The sequence below is a fragment of the Ailuropoda melanoleuca genome, chromosome 10 (genome assembly GCF_002007445.2).
Source record: "Ailuropoda melanoleuca isolate Jingjing chromosome 10, ASM200744v2, whole genome shotgun sequence".
Classification (NCBI taxonomy): Eukaryota; Metazoa; Chordata; class Mammalia; order Carnivora; family Ursidae; genus Ailuropoda; species Ailuropoda melanoleuca.
The window spans coordinates 31403524-31426714 of record NC_048227.1 but is presented as its reverse complement, the minus strand read 5'-3'; the positions used below and the strand labels follow the sequence as shown (position 1 = coordinate 31426714).

The following is a 23191-nucleotide window of genomic DNA, read 5'->3' as shown; positions in this document are numbered from 1 at the left end:
CCCTAAGTTTTATTTTTAAGTAATCTGTACACCCAATGTGGGGCTCAAACTCACAATCCCAAGATTAAGACTTGCATGCTCCACCAACAGAGCCAGCCAGACACCCTGAGATGAACATTTTTCACTCATTAAGATATCATTGTCAATTATATCTCAATAAAGGTGGGCTATATACATACATACATACATACATATATATATATATATATATATATATATATATATATATANCATCATCCCAGGCTCTTCATGAGAAAAACATCAGACAAATCCCAACTGAGGACCATTCTGCAAACACTTGGCTGGTATTCCTCAAAACTGTCAAGGTCATTAAAGACAAGGAAGTCTGAGAGGAACCTAAGGAAAAATGACAAATAAATGTAAAGTGGTATTCTGGATGGGACCCTGGAACAGAAAAAGGACATTAAGTAAAAACTAAGAACATCTGAATAAAGTCTGGATTTGGGTTAATGGATCAATATTAGTTCATCAATTTTAACAAATGTGCCATACTAATGTAAGATAGTGATAGGAGAAACTGACTGCAGGTAGATGGGAACTTTTCATGCTATCTTTGCAATTTTTCTGCATCTCTAAATAAATTTTATTTATTTATTTTTAAAGATTTTATTTTTGGGGCACCTGGATGGCTCAGCTGGTTAAGCATCTGCCTTCAGCTCAAGTCATGATCCTGGGGTCCTGGGATCGAGCTCCCTCCTCAGGGAGGAGCCTGCTTCTGCCTCTCCTGCTCCACCTGCTTGTAAGCTCTCTCTCTCTGTCAAATAAATAAATAAAACAAACCAGGGGTCAGCAAAAATTTTTCTATATTGGGCCAGTGAGTCAATTTCTTTGGCTTTGTGGGCCAGACTTTCTTGCAACTATCGCATTCTGCAGGGGCAAAAGTAGCCACAGATAGCACTGGGTGAACTGGTGTGGCTCTGTTCCGATAAAACTTTGTTTGCAAAGCCAGGTGGCAGGCTGAACTTGACCTGTGAGCCATAGTTTTCTGACCCTGGCCCAACCAATTGTGCTTCACTGGAGCTGGGCCCATTTCAGTCTGCACGACGTCAGGATGCTGTGAGCCAGAAGAAAGAGAAAGGATTTGCTGGGGGTGCCCACGAGGGTGAACTTCTCAAAGACAAACAGTGGTTCCTTCATCTAGTTTTGTACAGTTTCTAGCATAGTGGGCTTCTAGCTCAGGCAATGCTTAGTTGAATGAAAACAACCAAAAGTGAGTGTTTTACGGAAGGGCTTGCAGCGCATTTTTCCTGAAACACAATTCAGGATGAATCGAATCTCCAAAAACGGTTTGGGAAGAAATGTAGTAAGATCAGCCAAGGGTCTCTCTTCCCACCTGTGGTAGGCAGAAGAACGTCCCCCAAAGATGTCCACGTCCTACTGCCTGGAATCTATGAAGACGTTATGTTACTTGGTGAGAGGCAAATTAAGGGTGGGGATTCAATCAGGATCGCTAATCAGGTCACCTTGAGATGGGTAGGTTATACCTGGGTTACTCAGGTCGATCCAGTGTAATTAATCATAAGGGGCCTTCTAAGGGGAGGCAGGAGAATCCGAGAATGAAAAAGATGTGCTGGTGGACACAGAGGTTGGAGATGTGCTTTGAGGATGGGGAAGGACCCACAAGGCAAGGAATGTCTCTAGAAGCTTGGAAAGCCAAGAGAAAGGATTCTCTCCTAGAGTCTCCAGAAAAGAAGGCATCCAGGGTGCACTCTGAATTTAGCCTGGTGAGACCTTTTTTCGGACTTCTGACCTCCAGGACTGTCAGACAATAAATAGGTATTATTTTAAGCCATTAAGTTTGTGGTGATGTGTTCCAGCCGCCACAGGACGCTAGGACACCATCTGTGCAGTCCAGACCCCAACAGTGGTTCCCTGGGAGCCGTCTCTCTGGGGGAGCTCCACCCCCCCACAGTGAGTCTGCGCTGCCTGGGGCTTACCAGTGGGCAGTGACGAATGAGATTCGGGGTCAGCTCCAGACCCAAGCCTCAGGAGGGCGGGCAGCCCCACCTTGTACTCTGGGGAGGCCCCAGATGCAGTAGACAAAGCCCTGCCGTCCTGCGTCCTGCCGGAGGAAGCTGGTGAAGAGCAAAGGCCCTGAGGCAGGCAGCTCGGAATGGAGAGGGGCCCAGCCTTCTCAGGGTACCCCTGTAGCCTCCAGGTGACCCCCCCCCCAGCCTGCCAGACGCCAACAGCGTGGCAGACCCCAGGCGCGAGACCAGCCGCGGAGTAGCCCTGCCAGCCGGGTCCGCCCACAGAACCCGAGGGATAATAATACGGTTGTTTTAAGCCACCGTCTAATTTTAGCTACCCTGAGTTGAGGCCCTGCTGTGCGGAGTGCCGGGGAGCCATGATCTCCTATCACTGTCCTGAATGTCACCCCCACTTTCAGGAAGGAGAAACTGAGCCCCGCGGACGGAAAGGCGCAAGGGCTGCTGGTAGATGGGAGGGCTGGGCTCGAACCCCAGTCCGTCCACCTCCAGAGCCCCAGGCCTTGATACTTCCGGGGCCAGGCGCCACTCTCCTCAGTGCCTCGGCCGCGCGTGGGGGCCGCCATGTTGCTTCAGGCCAACTCGGAGCCGCGCTCCGCGCTTCTCCTCCACGTGCTCTCAAGACTCACCGGAGGAGAAGCAGGATACCTTCCAGTAAGTGAAAACCAGGACTTAGAGAGGAAGCGCGGCCCGATCCATTACAGGGTTATTCTAGCCCGTAATGGACCTGCGTGCGAGCTCTCAGACCCAGCCAGACTGTCTGCACGGGGCCGGAAGGGTTTCAGGCTGCCCTGTGGCTGCTTCTGGGGTCACGGGCTCAGGAAGACAGAAGGGAGGGGACCCCAGAGGGTGCTGCTCCGGGTGTCCGGGAACTGCCACCCCACACTGCCAGTCAGCCTGGCCAGAGGAGCCGCCAACACAGGCTCCGCCCCGGGAGTGTTTACCTGCGGTCCGGGGCTTTCCAGAGCCTGCTGTGGCTTCCCCGGGCGGGCAGGGAGGGCCTTCCGGGGCTGATCGCTCCCCTCGGGCCTTGACTCCCGCCGCCCGGGCAGCGCCGAGGTCCGACAGCTGCCCGTGGTCCTTGCACCCTCTAGTGGCCACGGGGAGAAAAGAGCCGCTGGGTAAGAGGTCGGCGGCGATGGGGAGCCGGGCGCTTGTCCCCGCTGACATTGAAAAGTCAGACTCTCCTGTCCCTGCGCCACCAGGTAAATGGAAGAGACAACTCAGAAGAGCGGAGGGCCCCGCTCGGACATCTGAATAAATGCAGGTGTCCATGGCCTTCTCGACTAGATTGCTCCAGCCAGATTAGCTGCGAAGGGAATCTTGCTTTCTATTACTTTTTTTTTTTTTTTTTTAGAGCAGTGTAAGGTTCCTGGCAAAAGTGAAGGGAAGCTACAGAGATTTCTCATACACTCCCTGCCCCTACACCTGCAGGGGCACTCTCAACATCCCCGCCAGAGTGGGGCATTTGTTATGATGGGTGAGCCTCCGTGGACACATCATCGTCCCCCAGAGTTGGTCATTTCCATCAGGGTTCACTCTGGGTGGTGTGCATTCCATGGGTTTGGACACACCCATACTGACATGGGTCCATCATTACAGTATCGTGCAGACTCGATTCACTGCCCTGAAAATCCCCTATTCATCCCTCCCTCCCCAAACCCAGGGCAATCACTGATCTTTTCTACTGTCTCCGTAGTTTTGCCTTTTCCAGAATGTCACATAGTTAGAATCAGACAGTACGGAGCCTTTTCAGTCTGGCTGCTTTCACTTCTTTGTGATGTGCATTTAAGTTTCCTCCGTGTCTTTTCATGGCTGGTTACTTTCTTTTTAGCACTGAATAATGTTCCATCATCTGGATGTACGGTTGTCCATTCACCACCTACTGAAGGACATCTTGGTTGCTTCCAAGTTTTGGCGATGGTGAGTAAAGCTGCTCTCCACATCTGTGTGCAGGTTTTCGGGCGGACATCCCTTTTCAAAGCATTTGAGTAAATAACAAGGAGCAAGACTGCTGGATCATAGAGCAAGAGGACATTTCCTTTTGTGAGGAATCTCCAAACTGTCTTCCGAAGTGCCCGTACTACTGTGAGCATCCCCACCAGCAAAGTAAGTGAGTTCCCATCGCTCCGTGTCCTCACCAGCATTTGGCGTTGTCTGTGCTGTTCTAACAGGTATGTAGTGATGTGTCTCTGTTGCTTTTCTCATTGTTTTTCACCATAGAATCGAAAATGGATTCTCATGAGTTGAAAAACCAAACCAAACCAAAAAAAAAACAGCCCTTACTTGACTGCTAGGAAAGTGTTCTCTAGATATATTTGACATGACTTTCCCTTTTGCAAGTGGCTCCCCATCACCCAAAATATTTCCTAATCTGGATCCCATAGAGCACCAGAGTATCCCCGAATGGGCTTCAGAGACAGAATCCCCTGAAATCGTCTGTTAAATTGTTCGAGTGGGTTGGGGGAGGAAGAGTGTCTTCATCAGGTGCTAGTAGGGGGTCTCTGACTCCAAACCCCCCCCCAAAGCTTAAGGAAATCACTGAAAATCCTGATTTCTTAGCATTCAGCTCTCTTATGATCCAGCCTGTTCCTACCTCTGATCACCTTCCCAAACCACAAACAGATAAACAAATAGTCACCCTCCTTCCTTGCCTGTTTTATTAGTGGGGAGAGGACAACCGTGTAAATCAACCCCCACTTCTCGGGGGTTTAACACAGTAGAACTGTCTTTCTGGCTTTTCTGTATTTCCTTGTCCAGTGGGGAGTCCCTGGCTATTGCACCACACCATCTATCAGGGACCCAGGCTCCGTCCCTCTGTCCCTCCTGTGGCTCTGACCTCCTTGGCGTCCTCTCCGTTTGAATGGCCAACAGGGGAAGAGCAAGGAGAGGATCAAATGTTGGAGGTTTTCATGGGCCAGGCTTGCAAATGGTGCCCAAAGCTTCTCTTTACGTTCTTCCTGAACCCAGTCCCGTGGCCACCCTCAAGGGAAGCTAGGAATGTGGTCCAGCCCCACAGAAAGATGCAGTTTTGCAGAGCACCCAGCCACGGTCTGCCACCCCTGGCTGACTCCTACGCATTTGCTCAGCTCAGGTGTCATCTCTAGGCAACATTCTCTGACACCCTCTCACCGCCCCCACTCCCACCCCCCTCCTGCCACACACACACACCGTGCCTCAGCCTGCCTTGGCCCTGATTCCATTAGATTAATGCTCTTCAAATTTAATGTGCTGTCAGATCACTGTGGGACTTTGAGAAAATGCAGATTCTGAGTCAGTGAGTCTGGGGTGCGGCCCGGGATTCTGCATTGCTAACAGGTTCCCTGGGGGGATGCCGGTGCTGCTGGTCCATGGACTGAACTTGTAGGAGCAGAGAGTCAGATGCCCCTCATCTCATGTGCATAGCACCCTGTGCTTTCCTTCATCAAATCACTGTGTGGTTGACATGGCTCATTCCTGGGGCTGTCTCCCGGGCTCCCCGAGACCAGGCGGCTACATCTGTTCATTGTTGGACTGCTCCGGGGTGGAGCACAATACCTGGCCCAGAGCAGGAGCCCAGGGAATGCTATGGTGTGAATGATAGATGAGTCTCCTCCTTTGTAATCAAACCTCCCCCTCCCAGCCCCCTGGCTGAACCACAGTGGGGTTGGGGGACAATTTGAAATTGCCAAATTGATCAGCGGCAGAGCTGGCCCCTTGAGGTAGTCTACGATGCTGGAGGAACTAGGGAAAGACCCTCTGCTCGGGATTCCAGGGTGAGCTTTGCAGCAAGCCCTCCCTCCCTCAGCGTCCCCCCCCCCCCCCCCCCCCGCCCCCCTCCCATCACCATCCCCATCCCAGGACTCTGCTTCTCACAGAGCATCCTTTGGTCTGAAAATGCTGTGTTTCTGATTTCTCTTACGGCAGTGACTCTGCCCCTAGAAGGCATCCCCCCTCCTCTTGTTGGTTGGGATACCTGTGCTCAGGGGAAAGCCTCCTGACTTCATGCTGTCTAGGCCACTTTGCTCAGAAGCAGACACTGTGACAAAGATTTGTGGACAAGCACTGTATTCAAGAAGGGCTCTCAGGAGAAACCAGTAAGGCCATCTCACGCTTAGGGCTTGTGGTTCTGGCCTCAGATTCATTGGGTTCAAATCCCAGGTCTACTTGTCTGCCTTGGGTCAGACACAAACTGTCCATGTCGTAGTCCTGTGATGATAAAATGAGCTGATGTGTGTGAAGTTTAGCTTGGGGCGATTGATACCAGAGATGAGCCATGTTTACATTTAGCCCTTCAGGAACGCAGGGGTTAGGGGCGCTGACACCCCCCACAGTAAAAAATCAGCATATAACTTGACTCCCCCAAAACTTAACTACCAGTAACCTCCTGTTGCCTGGAAGCCTTCCGATAACACAGTCAATTAACACATATTTTGTATATTTACACTGTATATTGTAGTTTTACAACGAAGTAAGCTGGGGAAAAGAGAATGCTATGAAGAAAATCATAAGGAAAACACGTTTCCAGGACTGAGCTATATTTATTGAAAGAAAATTCACACATAGGTGGACTTGCGTAGTTCCAACCCGTGTCATTCAAGCTGTGTAGGGCAGGGGACGCTGTTCTCCACCAAGCATAGGAAGGGAAGGGGGTTGAAGTCAGACGGACTTGCTCTCAGCCACGTGGCCTTCGCTTCCTGAGCCTTGGTTTCTTTGTCTGTGAGGTGGAACTGAGCTCATCGAGATGATGTATATAAGGCAGTTAGCGCGGTGCTCGATGTGCGTTCAAAATGTGGTAGTTCCTTCGTTTGAAGGATAATTGGCATGTAATAAATGGCACACACTTTAAGGGTACCTGTTGGTGAGCTCGACATATATATACACCTGCAACACTATCGCCATGATCAAGAGGGTGAGCATCTCCGTCACCCCCTCATGTCCTCGTGTCCTCTGTGACCCTCCCTCCCACTCTTCCCCACCCCCACCCCCACCACCTGTCTCCAGGCAACCCCTGGTAACTGCCTGCAGTGAGGGAGAAAGTAAAACACAGCTCAAGTGTTTGCTACTGGGAGCTGCGTGTCTCCCCAGTGGCGTGGCAGCTCACACAGGTATTAAGGCTATGGAAATGGACGTTCCCAAGCCTCCCGGAGGTTAAGCAGACATTAGCCCGCATTCAAGTAGGTGTGTTGGAGATAGAGAGAGATGACACCAAGTGTGGGAGCCTCCAGGAAAACATCTCTGCTTAACCAAAGCATCTGGAATACGTATGTCAACTGGCTTGGAGGTCTAGAAGGGAAAAAGTCAAATGTGTTTTTTTTGTTTTTGTTTTTGGTGGGAAGCAAAGCAAAGTTTATTGAGCGATAGTACAAAGCTCCCAAATAGGGAGGGGACCTGAGAGGGTTGTCCTCAAAGGTGTTCTTGATGTGATCTGTTTCACAGAAAAATTCATCTGACTTGTAATGAAAAGTTTCCTGTTATAAACATTGCCCCATATCATTAAGTATGTGACAAAAACATTATTTCCAGTGAATGCATGGTATTTGAAAGGTTGAATTCAGGATTACATCCACTGTCCATTTACTCACCTGTGTGTGGCGTGAAACTGTCAGATCTCCAGGGCAGGGACCTTGTGCCATTCATTACACAAGGCCAGGAAAAGAGAACAGGCCCATTCAGGAATTCTGGAATGAATGGGCAAGAGGGGGGTGAGGGCCATCTGGGAGATGGTGGTTAAGAGAGTTGGCTTTGCATCCAAATTGCTTGCGTTCAAACTTTGGGCGTGGCCTCAGGCAGGTCACTTAACCTCCCTGGGCATGTTTCCCATGTAGAGAGTACAGAATAGCAATAATGTCTACTGCACAGGGCTGTGCGGAGGATTTTTTTTTTTTAAGATTTTATTTATTTATTTGTCGGAGAGAGACAAAGGAGAGAGAGCACAAGCCGGGGAAGCGGCAGGCAGAGGGAGAGGGAGAAGCAGACTCCCCTCGGAGAGCAGGGAGCCCAATGTGGGACTCCATCCAAGGACCCTGGGATCATGAAAGGCAGACTAACTGACTCAGCCCCCCAGGTACCCCGCTAGGCATCTGCATTTTTAACAAACTCTCTGGGCGATGCAGAAGGGTGAGAACCCCTGAGAAAGAATAGCACTTGATTTAGATGAAAGTGACTCATTCACCATGCAAGACCGCATATCTCAAACCTACTGCAAAACCTTTAAATTCTACCACCCCCAGGGGTTGCTGGGGTCTGGGGATCATTTCTAACCTAGCAACACTGCCGCCCACCTGTGTCCAGAAATTGGGAGAGTTGTTTTTTCCCCCCCTGTGGCTTTTTCAGGGCCCCATCAACACTAAGTTGTGGCATATGAAATTACCTATATTCAGTTATTTTTGACCCACGAAAAGTCAATTTCATAGGATTCAGCTTAAGAATCTGATAATTCAAAAAAAAAAGAATCTGATAATGCACCTAATTACTTACTCATTTCCCCCAAAGGGATCTACAGACACTCCTTCCTGAATTACTATGACCCAGAGTGGGCAACGATGTCAAAATAAAGAAAAAAGAGTCACCTCTAACCACTTAAAAGGGAGGCAGGATAATTGTACTGGGAGCCAGGATGAGACAAATCAATGAACTTGATAGTCTCTGTACGTACAGTTTAGTTGTTTCCAGGAATCTGGGGTGAAGAGGGAAATTCAGAGAGCATAGGCTTTTTTTTTTTCCTGTCAGATAAAAGGAATTAAGTTCAGAAGGGGATATTGTCCTCAACCCAAAATCAGGAACGACATGGTCACGTTAAACCCAAGTCTGGGTGAGTTGTCATTTCCTAAACTTGAGCTCCTTGGAAATCTCGCTTTTCTTTAAGCTGGAGGAAGTAATGGTGGCTTTTGGTTCCAACAGGAAGGCATCCCACTGCAAAAGGCAATGATCAGATCAAAGGCACAATTTAATGCATCTTTAAAAGCCACTAATTTGATTCAGAGATGACAATCAAACCCGGCTCCCAAGATGGCTTACTTGACCTTAAAAAGGGTCGTATCATTTTTTTTTTTAAAGATTTTATTTATTTATTCAACAGAGATAGAGACAGCCAGCGAGAGAGGGAACACAAGCAGGCGGAGTGGGAGAGGAAGAAGCAGGCTCATAGCGGAGGAGCCTGATGTGGGGCTCGATCCCATAACGCCGGGATCATGCCCTGAGCCAAAGGCAGACGCTTAACCGCTGTGCCACTCAGGCGCCCCGGTCGTATCATTTTTGTGCCTTGCTTTAAACTTTGAAATCGACATCTCTTTTATTCTTAGAGCATTAAAATATAAACAAACAGCAGCAAAGACCGGGAAAGCTTCAGGACTGATAAGAAGTGATTTCCTGCATGCAGGTTCTCCCCAGATCAGCACCCGGAATCTTATCTCCAGAGGAATCCAGATTTAGGATCCAAACACTTCTTCTCCCACCATTCCAGCCCATAGTTACTCACAGGTCAAGTTTCTTCCTTGAGGCTAGTGGTTCTCAAACAGGGGTGGGGAAGAAGAAGGGAGATTCACACGCAAATTCATTCTGGCAACGCTTGGGGTGTGTTTTTTGGTTGCCACAACTAGGGTATATGTATGCTGTTCACATCTAGTGAGTTGAGGAGGGGGCTGAGGGGGAAAGGGAGAGAGAGAAGGGGGTGGGAGAGGAGAGGCTAGAAGAGATAAGAGACACAAAAGGAGGCAAGAGAAGAGAAAAGACGGGGGGGGGGGGGGGGGCCAAGCCTAGCATGGGTGCTGGATCCAGCCAGACCTGAAATCTCCCTTTGGACTTTCCAATTATGTGAATCAATCACTTCCCTTTTTTGCTTAAGCCTGTTTCAGATGGGTTTCACTTGTAACTCAGTTGTAGCCAAAAGATTCATAGCTAACTCAGAAGTGAGTGACCACCCACATTTTAAGGGTCCTAAGGCTGAATATGAAGTTTCCTGCCCTGGGCTACCCTACCTTGGGTCACTGTCAAAGCTGGGGGAGAATTCTGCTCCAGATAATCATCGTGGGTTTATGGTGTGATGTGGGAACGAAGCGGAGAGACAGGGACCCTGGGTAAGTGAGAAGGGTAGCAGGCGTGGGAGCCACCAGCTCCTGAAGAAGGAGGCTGCAGCCTGTTACACCTTACATTGAAGCTGGGAGTCCCATATTTCGTGGGACGGGGGACATCTTCTTCCAGATGTCAAGGGAATGGGTGGTTCCGAACAGGAGAGTCCTTGGGGCCACCTGCTTGTGCTCTCTAGGAGAATTCTTACAGGAGAGCATAGGAGCCAGAGTGCTGGTTCACAGGTTCTCCCTTCCAGCCTCCCCTATGGTCCCTCTCCCCTCCCTCCCTGCACTGGGCAGGCTGGGGGCCACCGGGGCAGGGGCAGGCGGAGGAAGTGAGCTGGGTGGCGCTCCATCTGTGCAGCCTCTGCATGGGGGGGGGCTGTGGCAGTGGGGGCTGGACCATTTTGGGAGTCAGGATTCAGAGCTGGCTCCAGGGAAGAGTCAGCCCCAGCAGCTAGCTGCGTGCCTGCCTGCACAGCCAAGCCCGACTCCCGGTTTCTCACCGGATGGGAGTCCTACTGGAAAAACGACACACACACAGAGGAAGGAAGATAGTCTCGGCTCCATTTCCTGCATAAGGGATGCAGAGACTTGGGAATACATCAGCCAGGCTTCTCCTGCTGAAGAATGGGCGGGAGCTGCTCTGCTTGGCGCACCACGTTAAGCAGGTATGATGAAACCGTAAGCATCCGGACAGTTCAAGTAAGGACTTTGGCATCACCAGAACATGCTCTGAGATATAGGAGGACCGTCCACCCAGTTCTCAATCCTGATTGCACCTTGGAATTACCTGAGGAGCTTAAAAAACCCCTGATGCCTGCATTCCATGTCCAGGGAGCCTGGGGGTATGATTTAACGCAGAGAAGAAAACACAAACAGGGAGGCTTTAAATCCCAAGCATCCTATAAACCTGGGTTTGGGTCCTGACTTCTCCTGAACGTCACGGGGGCCAGACTGTGACACTGGCCAGACTTCATGACCTCCCTGATCTGTAATTACCTATAACATGGTTGGGGTGGGGGCAGGGGGGCAGCTGCATCTTCTCCAGAGACTTTTCTTGCTCTGAATTCTCCAGCCACATGGGACTTCATGTCCCCAGAGACTGGCACTTCTCGGGTCTTCATGATTCTACCTGGACTGTCTTCCCTGAGTGGCTTACCTTTAATCCGTCTTCAATATCCAGTTCATGTCTCACTTGCTCTGTAAGCCCTTGGGAGCACATGAAGTTCCCTCTGCCTGAGACTTTCATCCTCTTGCTTGTGGCAGAGACCACTAACTACCCTCTCATATTCATTCTTCTCTTATTCCCTTAGTACTAGATGCCCGAGTGATAACTGAGTACACAGACACTCAGAGGAAGACTGTATTTCTCACTTGATTGAACTGTGGCTTAAGGAATGGGAGCCATGTGATGTCCAACTTCTAGATCATGGCCTTAAAGGAAAGAAGCATGCTCTCTATTTTCCTTCCTGCTGGCTGGAATGTTAGTGTTATGGCAGGTGCTAAATCAGCCATTTTGGACTATGAGGTAATAATTTGAATCCCTGACACCAAGGAGCTGCCCTATCAGTCCTGGACTGAGGTAAGTTAAATAAGAGAGAGAGAGAGAGGATGAGAGAGAGAAACTTCTATCTTGTTTTATTCCCCATTAGTTTGACTTTTGTTACAGCATCCAGATCAATACCCTAACTAACACACCATTCATTCCCTGGCTGATATCTACTTACTCTGCACACCTCAGTAAAGATACCACTTCCTTGGAATGCTGGGGTGGCTCAGTCAGTTAAGCGTCTGCCTTCAGCTCAGGTCATGATCCCAGGGTCCTGGGATCGAGTCATTCACTGCGCTCCTTGCTCAGCCAGGAGCCTGATTCTCTCTCTGCCTGTTGTTCCCCCTGCTTGTGCTCTCTCTCTCTGACAAATAAAATCTTAAAAAAAAAAAAAGGTTAAGAAATATCACTTCCTCAAAGAAGTCTTCTCTAACATCTTCCTATCTAAAATAGATCCCCCTTCATACCTATCCCTTCATCTAGTGTGTTAAGTATTTTATATACACTACATCTTTTGAAGGTTTTTCAGATCTTAGGAGGCAGATCCTCATTAATCCCATTTGACAGATTAGGAAGCGGAGCCCCAGAGAGATGGCCTCCTAGGCTAGTCTGATTCCAGGGCCCATTACTACAACATACAGGCCGCAAATGCAGGTGTGCAAAAACAATCACTTTCTTAGTGCCCTAGAATTCAGGTTCACCCGAACCCCAGTCCTTCTGGGACTCCCACTCCTCTCTCTCCACGGTTGTGTTGAGGTCCTGGGGTCTCGCCCAGTGCCGAAGGGGCCCTCTGTCATTGAGCCTCACCGGTTGCCATGGAGACACCCACCATCTTGGTGTAGGTGGCGTCCGAGGCTCCAGACTCCTCTGCGGCTTCTACATCCTGCTCAGGGCTCCAGGAAGCCTGGGTTCAGTCGTCACCCGGCCACCTCCAAGTCCTTTCACTTCTCCGAGCTTTGGCTTCCTCAGCTGTGAGATGGGAATGGAAGATTCTACAGTCCCTTTTGCTGGGGTGCGCCACCCAACCCATCCCTCCCCAGCATGCTGCATCCCACCCCCTAACTCTGCCCAAGAGGAAGCCCTTGATTCTGAGACCCACAGAGTTCTGCTCCCACCACTTCTCTTCCTTTCACCCTCAGCCAAAGGAAGTCGGCTTCTGCTCTGGATTGAGGCACCATCCTTCCTTCTGTTTCTGCCTTAGACCATCTTGCTCGACCAGTAAATCCATTTTACTTTTTAAGGTAAGCCATTTATATGCTTAACAGATGTAAAAGGATACAATGAAAAGCCTTCCTCCTTCACCTGTGCATTTCCTTCTAGTTCCTGACCCCAGATGCCAACATTGTTACCAACTCCTTTTGTCCTTCCAGAGACAATCCGTGCAAATCCTACCAACTAGTTCTATAGATCCTGCCTTTCCCATGTACACACTGTTATTTAAATTTTTTGAGGGGAATTCCAAACACATGCTAAAGTCCAGAAAACAGCATAATGACCCCACCCTGTGCCCATCGCCCAGTTTCAACCACTGTCCACTCACGGCCAGCTTTGTGTCATGTGCACCCCCACCCACTAGATTAATTTGAAGCAAATCCTAGACACTTTAATATTTCATTCGTAAATATTTCAGAATGGACCTCAAATACATAAGGACTCTTTTGAGAGATCACAGTCACAATAACATCATTATATCTCTAATTTTAACAGTAACTCCTCAATGCAATAAAACATCAGTGTTCAACTGTCCCAGGTGGTTTTACGGTTGGTTTCGATCGAGATACAAATAAAGTGCCTACGTTACAATCGCTCCATGTGGCTAAGTCCCTTTTGATATTGGTTCCTTCCATCTCTGCCTTTTTCCCTTGTAGGAGTTTGCTGGTTGCATGCCCGGTTATGTCACTTCACATATTTCCCTATGCTGCCGTTAGGCTGCCCCTTAAGATCTGACCTGCATGACAAGGCTGCTGGCGATGCAATCCATGGCAGGCTCTCTCACAGTCTAGAGATCTAATGGCTTCGTCAGAATCAGATTCCAGTTTAGAGCGAGACTGCTTCCTCAGGGTGGAGTATACGGCTTGTCTGTCACACTGGACGCTGTTTGTGCTCATTGCCTACATCTATTACTAATTCATTAGAAGTTGCAAAACAGTGACATTCTGACTGCATCTGTTCCTCTTCCTGTATTAGGTGGAATCTTCCCTTAATCAACTCTTTGGTTATCCTCAGGTACCATTCTCAGAAAGCAGAACAAATGCTCCTTTCTTTCCTTTTATTTAACGGTTTTCAAAATAAAGAGTTGGGTTATTAGAATCTGCCAAACTGAGGCTTTTATTTTTTTAAGTATGATTACGAGTTGATAGATTTATTATTTAAAAGATTATTTGAGAGAGAGAGTGCGCACAAGCAGGGGCAGGGGCAGAGGGGGAGGGAGAAGCAGACTCCCCACTGATCACAGGGCTCGATCCCAGGACCCTGAGATCATGACCAGAGTGGAAATCAAAAGTCAGATGCTTCACTGACTGAGCCTCCGAGGCACCCCGAGTTTATAGATTTAAATATATTTGCTATGTTTCAGCCTGTTTGAGTTATCCTTATCACTACTCAAATCATCCCCTCTTTGGCCTTTGGGAGACTCTTGAACTTGGCACCTAAGATGATTTGATAGGACTCCAGTCGTCTTTGATAGCTGCCATGCCCACCTTATACGCGTCCTGCTCCAGATCTAAAATCAGCCATTTCTCCAAGGAGCCGTCTGGGCACTTGGATTACACAGGACTCTTTTTTCCACACACAGAAACTCTAGCAAACTAACCAAGCCGTTCTGCATCTTCTTCACAGCACGGTGTATCTTGGATACTCATTCCACGTAGGTGTTTTCGACTTTGGAAAATGAAAGCCCCAAAGATTCCTTCTGTTGTCCCCTGGTACGTCTCAACCCCTGAGGCAGTGAGGCCCTGGCTGACTTCAGTGTGAGTTCAGGAAAGAGGAAGGGGAAGATCCAGGGAGAAAACTCAGGGTATATAAAGTGCACAGCACGCGAACTAGGCGATCGGATAAATGATTAACCTCATCCTTCTTATTTGCTCTTTCCTTGCATCTTAAAAAAAATACCTTTCAGTGCATTAACCTAACTGCCTGTTACTGGAGAGGGAGGAAATGCATAGAACCCAGTAGTTACACTGTAACACACATTGCTGAGAAATGCCTTCTCTGATCTCATGCAATTCAGTGCTCGCCAAAAATGCAGGCTCTGTTTGGTGCTTGAAGATAACAGCAGTCTGCCCATCTCCTGTTCCTCAGAGCCTCCTAGGGGTCACTTTCTTGCCCCAACGTTAGATTTTGTCGCTGCAGTGCAAATCTGAGTCCTGGAAAGTCCTCCATTCTCTCCGTTCTCCCCCCCACACCCAGCCCCTCCCTCCTCATCTTGTCATCTTCTGACAGGTATGAGCGAGAATCTGAAGTTCAAAAAGGCAAGTTCACGGAGCTAAATGCCAAGGAGCCTTGAGTAATCTCACTTTGCATAATACAGTTCTTAGGGTTACTTCTCAAATGCCAAAGAGCCTTGTCATCTGACTTTTCTGTTTTTGATCGAGAAGTGGGTGCTAAGAAATACTGCTGTGTAGAAGGAGGAACAGTAATCCTGGTCACTGAGACTTTGAATCCGTCTTGTGTATCCTGTGTGAAGTAGGGATGCAACCTCATTCTTTTGCATGTGGTTATCCAGTTGTCCTACCTCTGGAATTGGCAGTTCCTCTGTGTTACAGTGTCTCTGTGAATCTGTGAGATAAACATCTTTGGGAGCGCGCCTGGCTGACTCAGTCAGTAGAGTATGCGACTCTTGATCTCGGGGTTTGAGCCCTACCTTGGATGTAGAGATTACTTAAAAAAAATTGGGGGATGCCTGGTGGCTCACTCACTTAAGTGTCTGCCTTCTGCTCAGGTCATGATCTCGGGGTCCTGAGATCGAGCCCCACATCGGGCTCCCTGCTCAACAGGGAGTCTGCTTCTCCCTTTCCCTCTGCTCCTCCCCTCTGCTCAGTGCTCGCTCTCTCTCAAATAAATAAATAAATCTTAAAAAAAAAAAAAAAAAAACAAGNCAACCAGGGTTTCCTGGGTGGCTTAGTTGGTTAAGCAGCCGCCTCTTGATTTCTGCTCAGGTCATGATCTCAGGGTCATGAGATCAAGCCCCACGTTGGGCTTCAAGCTCAGTGAGGAGTTTGCTTGGGGACTCTTTCGCTACCTCTCCCCCTGCCCCTCCCCTCTAGAATAAACAAATAAATCTTTAAAAAGATTTTAAAAATCTTTTCAGTGTTATGTTTCTAATGTACAGTCACGACTGAGATTCACTTTACTGAATCATTATCAAAATTATTTCACTAATTATTCTTTTTTTTTTTTTAAGATTTTATTTATTTATTCGACAGAGATAGAGACAGCCAGTGAGAGAGGGAACACAAGCAGGGGGAGTGGGAGAGGAAGAAGCAGGCTCATAGCGGAGGAGCCTGATGTGGGGCTCGATCCCATAACGCTGGGATCACGCCCTGAGCCGAAGGCAGACGCTTAACCGCTGTGCCACCCAGGCGCCCCGCTACTGTGACTATTTTTTATCATATTTATGACCTCCCCAATAACGCACAATTACCTTTACATCGGTAAAGCACACAGCTGTTAAAAAGAGACACACTTTGGGGCGCCTGGCTGGCTCAGTCAGTGGAACGTGTGACTCTTGATCTCAGGGGGTGTGAGTTCAAGCCCCACATTAGGTGGGGCTTTTAAAAAAAGAGAGACACATTTTGTAGTGGAGAAGCAGACCTGATTGTGGTGGTGATTACACGGATCTGTACACGTGGTAGAATCCCATAGAATGGAGCACACACACAGAATGCGTGTAAAAACTGGTGAAACTGGATGAGGCTTGCAGTTTGGCGAAAGTCATTATACCGGTGGTAATTTCCTGGTTTTGAATACAGACTACATTTATTTATGTGAGATGTTATCATTAGGGGAAGCTGGGTGGAAGGTGTATGAGAAATCTCTGTACTGTTTTTTTTTTTGGAACCTTTTGTAAGTCTAAAATTATTTCAAAATAAAGACTTTATTAAAAATGGGCAAGGGGCACCTGGCTGGCTCATTCAGTGGAGCATGTGACTCTTGATCTCGGGGGCATGACTGTGAGCCCCACATTGGGGGTAGAGATTACCAAAAAGAGTAAATTAATTAATTTTTAAAAATGGGGTGGGCACCGGGGTGGCTCGGTCAGTTAAGCATTTGCCTTTGGCTCCAGTATGACCCCAGGGTCCTGGGATCTAACCCTGCGTCGGGCTCCCTGCCCGGTGGGGAGTCTGCTTCTCCCTCTCCCTCTGCCTGCTGCTCCCCCTGCTTGTGCTTTCTCTCCCTGTCAAGTAAATAAATAAAATCTTTGAAAAAAAGATGGAGAAAAACTGAAGAGCTACTTTGGGCGTGGAATTTTTTTTTTTTTTAATAAACAAAACGAAGAAAAAAATAGCAAACTTTCAGTGGCTTCCTGCTGCCTTCAGGCTTAAGGTCAAAGCCGTCGGGGTGGCATTCGAGGTCCTTCCTGGTCTGACTACTGTTCCCAGATCATTTAGGGTTTGGAACACACAATCAAAGTGTGTTATCAGTAGACAGCCTAGAAACCCAGATGTGAAAGACAAGTAACAGTTGTGCTCCTCAAGGTCAACCCAAGAGCTGGGCTGGGTAAGAGCCTGGGTCATGCGCATGGCCCCTCAGATCAACAGCTCCCTTTTAGCGCAAATATTTTATAACCTCACTTTAGCTATGCTGAAAGCAAATTTGTGAATAAGATAGCCTCTCTCTACACATCATTTACAAAGCTCATTTTTTTTAAAAGAAGGGAGTTTTTTGTTTTAAAGATTTTATTTATTTATTTGACAGAGAGAGAGACAGCCAGTGAGAGAGGGAACACAAGCAGGGGGAGTGGGAGAGGAAGAAGCAGACTCCCAGCGGAGGAGCCTGACGTGGGGCTCGATCCCAGGACTCCAGGATCACGCCCTGAGCTGAAGGCAGACACTTAATGACTGAGTTACCCAGGCGCCCCAACTTACAAAACTCATGATAATGCCCCAATTATATTCTAAAAAGGAAACATTAAAAGAAAGACATTTGAAAAATAAAAAATAAAAGAAAGCCATTGCTAAGAAAAAGAGCATGCATTTTTATAAGTAAATGCTTCAAGTTTATTTATCTTTTTTAGTAATCCGTACACCCAGCATGGGGCTCAAACTCAGGACACTGAGATTGAGAGTCACATGCTCTTCTTCTTCTTTCTTTTTTTTTTTTAAAGATTTTATTTATTTATTTGACAGAGACAGCAAGAGAGGGAACACAAGCAGGGGGAGTGGGAGAGGGAGAAGCAAGCTTCCCGCTGAGTAGGGAGCCTGATGTGGGGCTCGGTCCCAGGACTCTGGGATCATGACCGGAGCTAAAGGCAGCTGCTTAATGATTGAGCCACCATGTGCCCCGAGAGTCACATGCTCTTCTGACTGGGCCAGCCAAGTGCCCCTATAAGTTTATGCTTAAGCACAGCTGCTCTGGAAGACTTAAAGAAGCAGTCAGACACTCCAAGTGACAGGGGTATGTCCTGTAGCCACTCAACCAGCACATTTGGAAAATGCATATGTACATAATGTTTGGGGATGTGAATTTCCAAAATGGTGGATGAACGGTGGATGACTCTTGGTCAAATTCCAAAAAAAAACCAACCCCAAAACATGATCTTTCCAGGATTTATTGGTAGTTAACTTTCTGGAATAGTCCATGTATAATGAAATAGTGCAAAAGTGTACTTTGTGATTGTACATAAAACAGAGGTAGTTTCAAAGCTTATGGGGTTTATGTATTTATTTTAATGAATGTTCAGTGGGATACTCAGAAGTCACATAGAGGACCCAGGACAGTTCTTCGTTTTGTAGCACTGCCTGATGAATTATAGGACACTCAGCAATCCCAGCTGTTGCCCACCCAATGCTAGTAGCTCCCCAATAATTGTGGAAACAAAAAGGGCCCCCCAAATTCCCCAAACGTTCCCCTGGGAGAGGTGGTCACTTCTGACTGAGAACCAGTGTTCTAGAGCTGTGCTTTCCCATATGAGAGCCACCAGCCACACTGAGCCCTTGCAGTGTGGGGAGTCCCCACACTGAGATGTGCTGATGTAAAAAAAACAAAACAAAAACAAAAGCACAGGATTTCAAAACGCAGTATGAGAAAAAAGACAATGTTATGTCCTCCTCAAATGTTGAAATCTTGCCCCGTAATGTGATGGTTTTAGGAGGTGGGGTCTTTGGGAGGTGAGGGTGGAGCCCCGTGATGGGATTAGTGTCCTTCTAAAGGAGCCGGGGAGACCGACCTCTCTCACCACCACGTGAGGACACAGCAGGAAGATGCTGTCTGTGAACCCGGAAGAGCTCTCACCAGAAGCGGGATCTGCTGGCACCTTGATTTTGGACTCCCCAGACTCTAGAACTGTGAAAAATCAATGTGTGTTGTTTCAGCCCCAATCTGTGGTATTTTTGTTATAGTCTGTACTATACAGATTTACATACAGTAGACTTGGTCTTAGACTTTTTTTAAAAAAAATATTTTATTTATTTGACAGAGATAGAGACAGCCAGCAAGAGAGGGAACACAAACAGGGGGAGTGGGAGAAGAAGAAGCAGGCTCCTAGCAGAAGAGCCTGACATGGGACTCGATCCCAGAACGCCAGGATCACGCCCTGAGCTGAAGGCAGACGCTTAACCGCTGTGCCACCCAGGCGCCCCGACTTGGTCTTAGACTTAGCCCAAACAGACTAAGATAGTAATTACAGTTCTGATTTTGTCCCACTTCTTTTTTTTTTTTTTAAGATTTTATTTATTTATTCGACAGAGATAGAGACAGCCAGCGAGAGAGGGAACACAAGCAGGGGGAGTGGGAGAGGAAGAAGCAGGCTCATAGCGGATGAGCCTGANGGAGCCTGACGTGGGGCTCGATCCCACAACGCCGGGATCACGCCCTGAGCCGAAGGCAGACGCTTAACCGCTGTGCCACCCAGGCGCCCCTGATTTTGTCCCACTTCTTGATTTCTCGTTTAGATGGGGAGAGGCCTATCTCCTCCACAGGGCTTTGCTTCTGTACACCTTGGGACCTGAAGTCTCTGCGGATTTTGTTGATCTGCAGAGACAGGTTGGGAGACCCTTTAATAACGCAGAGAAGAAAGGAAGAAGCACGGAGGGGTTGGCGGGACTGTGGTCACCAGAGGCCTGAGGCCCTCCCAGGTCACCCAGGGCACTGACCCAGCGAAGGAAGCAAGGCTGTTTCAGGACCTCCTGGGGAATGATGTGCAGCTCTGGGAAGGCATTCACAGAGTAATGTCCTCCTGCTATTGATGGGGGTGTTGATGCTGACAAAAGGTGCTCGCTTGGTGAAATTAGCTGGGAAGCCTGCCAGGAGCCATAGAGAGCAGACTCTTTCCTGTGGAGAAGGCCTTCCCCTCCAGAGACAGGCTAGCTGGACGAGGCTGGACGAGGCTGACCGGTGGTGGGGTGTGGGTGCCCTCAGCAGGTTGGCATCACCACTCTCAAGGGCACATTGGGGGAGCAGAACGGGAGTGGTAGGCAGGGTCAGTGCATGAGGACAGCCTGAAAGCCAGGTTGGGGCAAGGGCAAGGAGCTCTAACTGCACCCCAAGTCTGGTGGGTGGCCCGAGAAGGGTCCGATGGGCTGTTTGGTAGAAAGATGATGCTGGCTGCGGTATGGGAAGCAGACAGCAGGGGGCGAGAGGAGGCCAGTAGAGGTCATGCTGGGACGTCCACCTGCAGGCCTGGGGACACCCCGAATAAGGGCATCCCGCTCCGGATGCCTCCACAGACAAAAGCCCATATAAGACGTGGGCACAGTCCTCAAGGGTGTTACAGGAGACACGTGCCCGTTGTCCCTGTGCCGAAATAAGTAAAAGATGAGGGGGTTTCAGCGGAGTCCTTACTGCAGCATGAATAAATAAATAGACAATAGGCAGATCTGTTGTAGGAATGTGCTTAACCCCCAAGGCCAGTTGATTGAATGTCATACCCGGTCGCAGGCATTTGCGTCCCAAATACCGTGTCTAGAGCTCTTCCCGGAAGGCAGTATGGTGTGTACTTGTAAGATCATGACCATTCCCTCCTGTTAATTCACCTTTCAGAGCTTTAGTTTCTTTATCTGCAAAATAAGATCTCAATTTCCACCATAGTGTGTGTTATGAGGATTCGCTGAGATGGTGCAATGAAGTGCTTAGCCCAGTGCACTCGAGATGATAATAATTATCATTACTGGTATAATTCTTTCTTCTTGAACAAGAATGTAATCCACATATATTATTATTAAGCCATTGTTCAACCACATAGGTGTTTCTCCCATAGGACTGTGAGCTCCCAAGGACAATGGTACATCTTAGCCACCTGTGTCTGCCCTAATAAACCTACTGTTTTGGAGCAGGAGTGGAGGAGGGAGCCTGCCCCTGTCCACAGTGCTGAATCTTCATGGTGTGGGTAGTTCCTGTGATGCTTCCTCTCCAACCCATTCACATCACAGTTCTTTGCCAAGATGCCCTCTGGAGTGGCGCAACTCAGTGGCCCTGGGCCTGATCTCCCACATATGTTAATGTGTAGGAAAAGAACACATACCGACTGATCTCACTGTTGAAAAACACATTGTATGCACATTCGTGTTTGTAGAATACACATTGGGCACAAATTACTGAACAGGTTTATAGAAATATTTGATACATATACAGAGAGAGTACAAGCAGGCAGAGCAGCAGGCAGAGGGCGAGGGAGAAGCAGGCTCCCCGCTGAGCAGAGAGCCCGATGCAGGGCTTGAGCCCAGGATGCTGGGATCGTGACTGGAGCAGAAGGCAGATGTTTAACCAACAGAGCCACCCAGGTGCCCCAAAAATCAAATTTTAAAAAAGAAATATGTACCAAACTGTTAATGGTGGTTGTCACATTAAAGTGGGATTGGTGGGGGACCTGGGTGGCTTCGTCAGTTAAGCGTCTAACTCTTGATTTGGGTTCAGGTCTTGATCTCAGGGTCATGGGATCAAGCCTCAGTTCGGGCTCCATGCTTTGCTTAAGATTCTCTCTCCCTCTCCCTCTGCTCCTTCTAGGGGCTGCTAGCGATCCTTGGAGTTCCTTGCATCCCACTGGTTTCTGCCTCCATTGTCATGTGGCATTCTTCCTGTGTGTATCTGTTGTCTCTCTGTACAAGGTTACCAGTGATTGGACTTAGGGCCTACCTTAATCCCATTAGACCGCACCTTAATTTACATCTGCAAAAGACCCAATTTTCAAACAAGGTCACATTCACCGGTGCCAGGGGTCAACACTTGAACATATCTTTTTAGGAGACACAGTTCAACTCACAACACCCTGTTTCAGCCGTACCAAGATGCCTCATTGTTCAATAATAGCTGTTATTGGGGCGCCTGGGTGGCACAGCGGTTGAGCGTCTGCCTTCGGCTCAGGGCGTGATCCCGGCGTTAGGGGATCGGGCCCCACATCGGGCTCCTCTGCTGTGAGCCTGTTTCTTCCTCTCCCACTCCCTCTGCTTGTGTTCCCTCTCTCGCGGGCTGTCTATCTCTGTCAAATAAATAAATAAAATCTTTAAAAAAAAATAATAGCTGTTATGAACAATAAATTCTAATTTTCACTGACCACTTGGTACATCATAGGCACATGCGAAGTACTATAAATATAGTATTTTATGTGATTCTTTCTCGACACGGTAGATACTATTACTACCCCCATTTTACTGATGAGAAAACTGACACCAGAGAGGTGAAGCAACGTGCCTGCTATCTCATACAGTTAGTGTGGGCTGATTATCATCTCCAAAAATGGTCACAGCAATATTTCCGGTCCCATTTCAGAACCTTGTGATTCCCCGTCAAGAAGGAGAATCTATGTCCTTTTCATCTGGCCTTGGGCAGGACCTTGTAACTGCTTCAATTAATAAAATCTGGTGTGTGTGTGTGTGGGTGCTGGGTGGCACAGTTGGTTGGGCGTCTGACTCTTAGTTTTGGGTCAGGTTATGAGCTCAGGGTCCTGGGATCGAGCCCCACATCAAGCTTCATGCTCAGAACAGATTCTGCTTAAGATTCTCTCTTCCTCTCCCTCTGCTCCTTCAGCTTATGCTCTCTCTCTCTCTCAAATATATAAATAAATATCTCAAAAATAAAATAAAATTAAAATATGGGGGAAGTGATGCTACATAATTTGCAATGCTAGGTCATGGACGATACAACTTCCAGCTGCCTCTCTCTCAGGATGTTCATCCCTGGGACCCAGACACCATGCTATATGAAGGCCCAAATCAACCACGCGGAGAGATCCATGTGGAGAGAAACTGAGGCCCAGCCTACAAGCAGCCTCAACCACCACCTATGGGAGTGAGGGAGCCTCCCGAGGTCTTCCAGCTGCAGCCCTACTGATAAGGAAGATCAGAGACAAGCCACCATGGCTGCCGTGCTCTGTCCGAATTCCTGACCCATGGCATCTGTAAGCATAATAAACAGTTGCTCTGTGGCAC

General features: G+C 48.3%; 1 long non-coding RNA gene across 2 annotated transcripts; it reads left to right on the top strand.

The window, feature by feature from the left end:
- Window positions 1–2378: 2378 nt before the first annotated feature.
- On the top strand, window positions 2379–23181 carry LOC109489710. 2 transcript variants are annotated; one of them, XR_004628494.1, is made up of 4 exons: window positions 2379–2663; window positions 3844–3870; window positions 3966–4183; window positions 22891–23181. It is a non-coding gene; the product is annotated as an uncharacterized LOC109489710 (long non-coding RNA). The 2 variants fall into 2 exon arrangements; XR_004628495.1 differs by lacking the exon at window positions 3844–3870.
- Window positions 23182–23191: the final 10 nt, after the last annotated feature.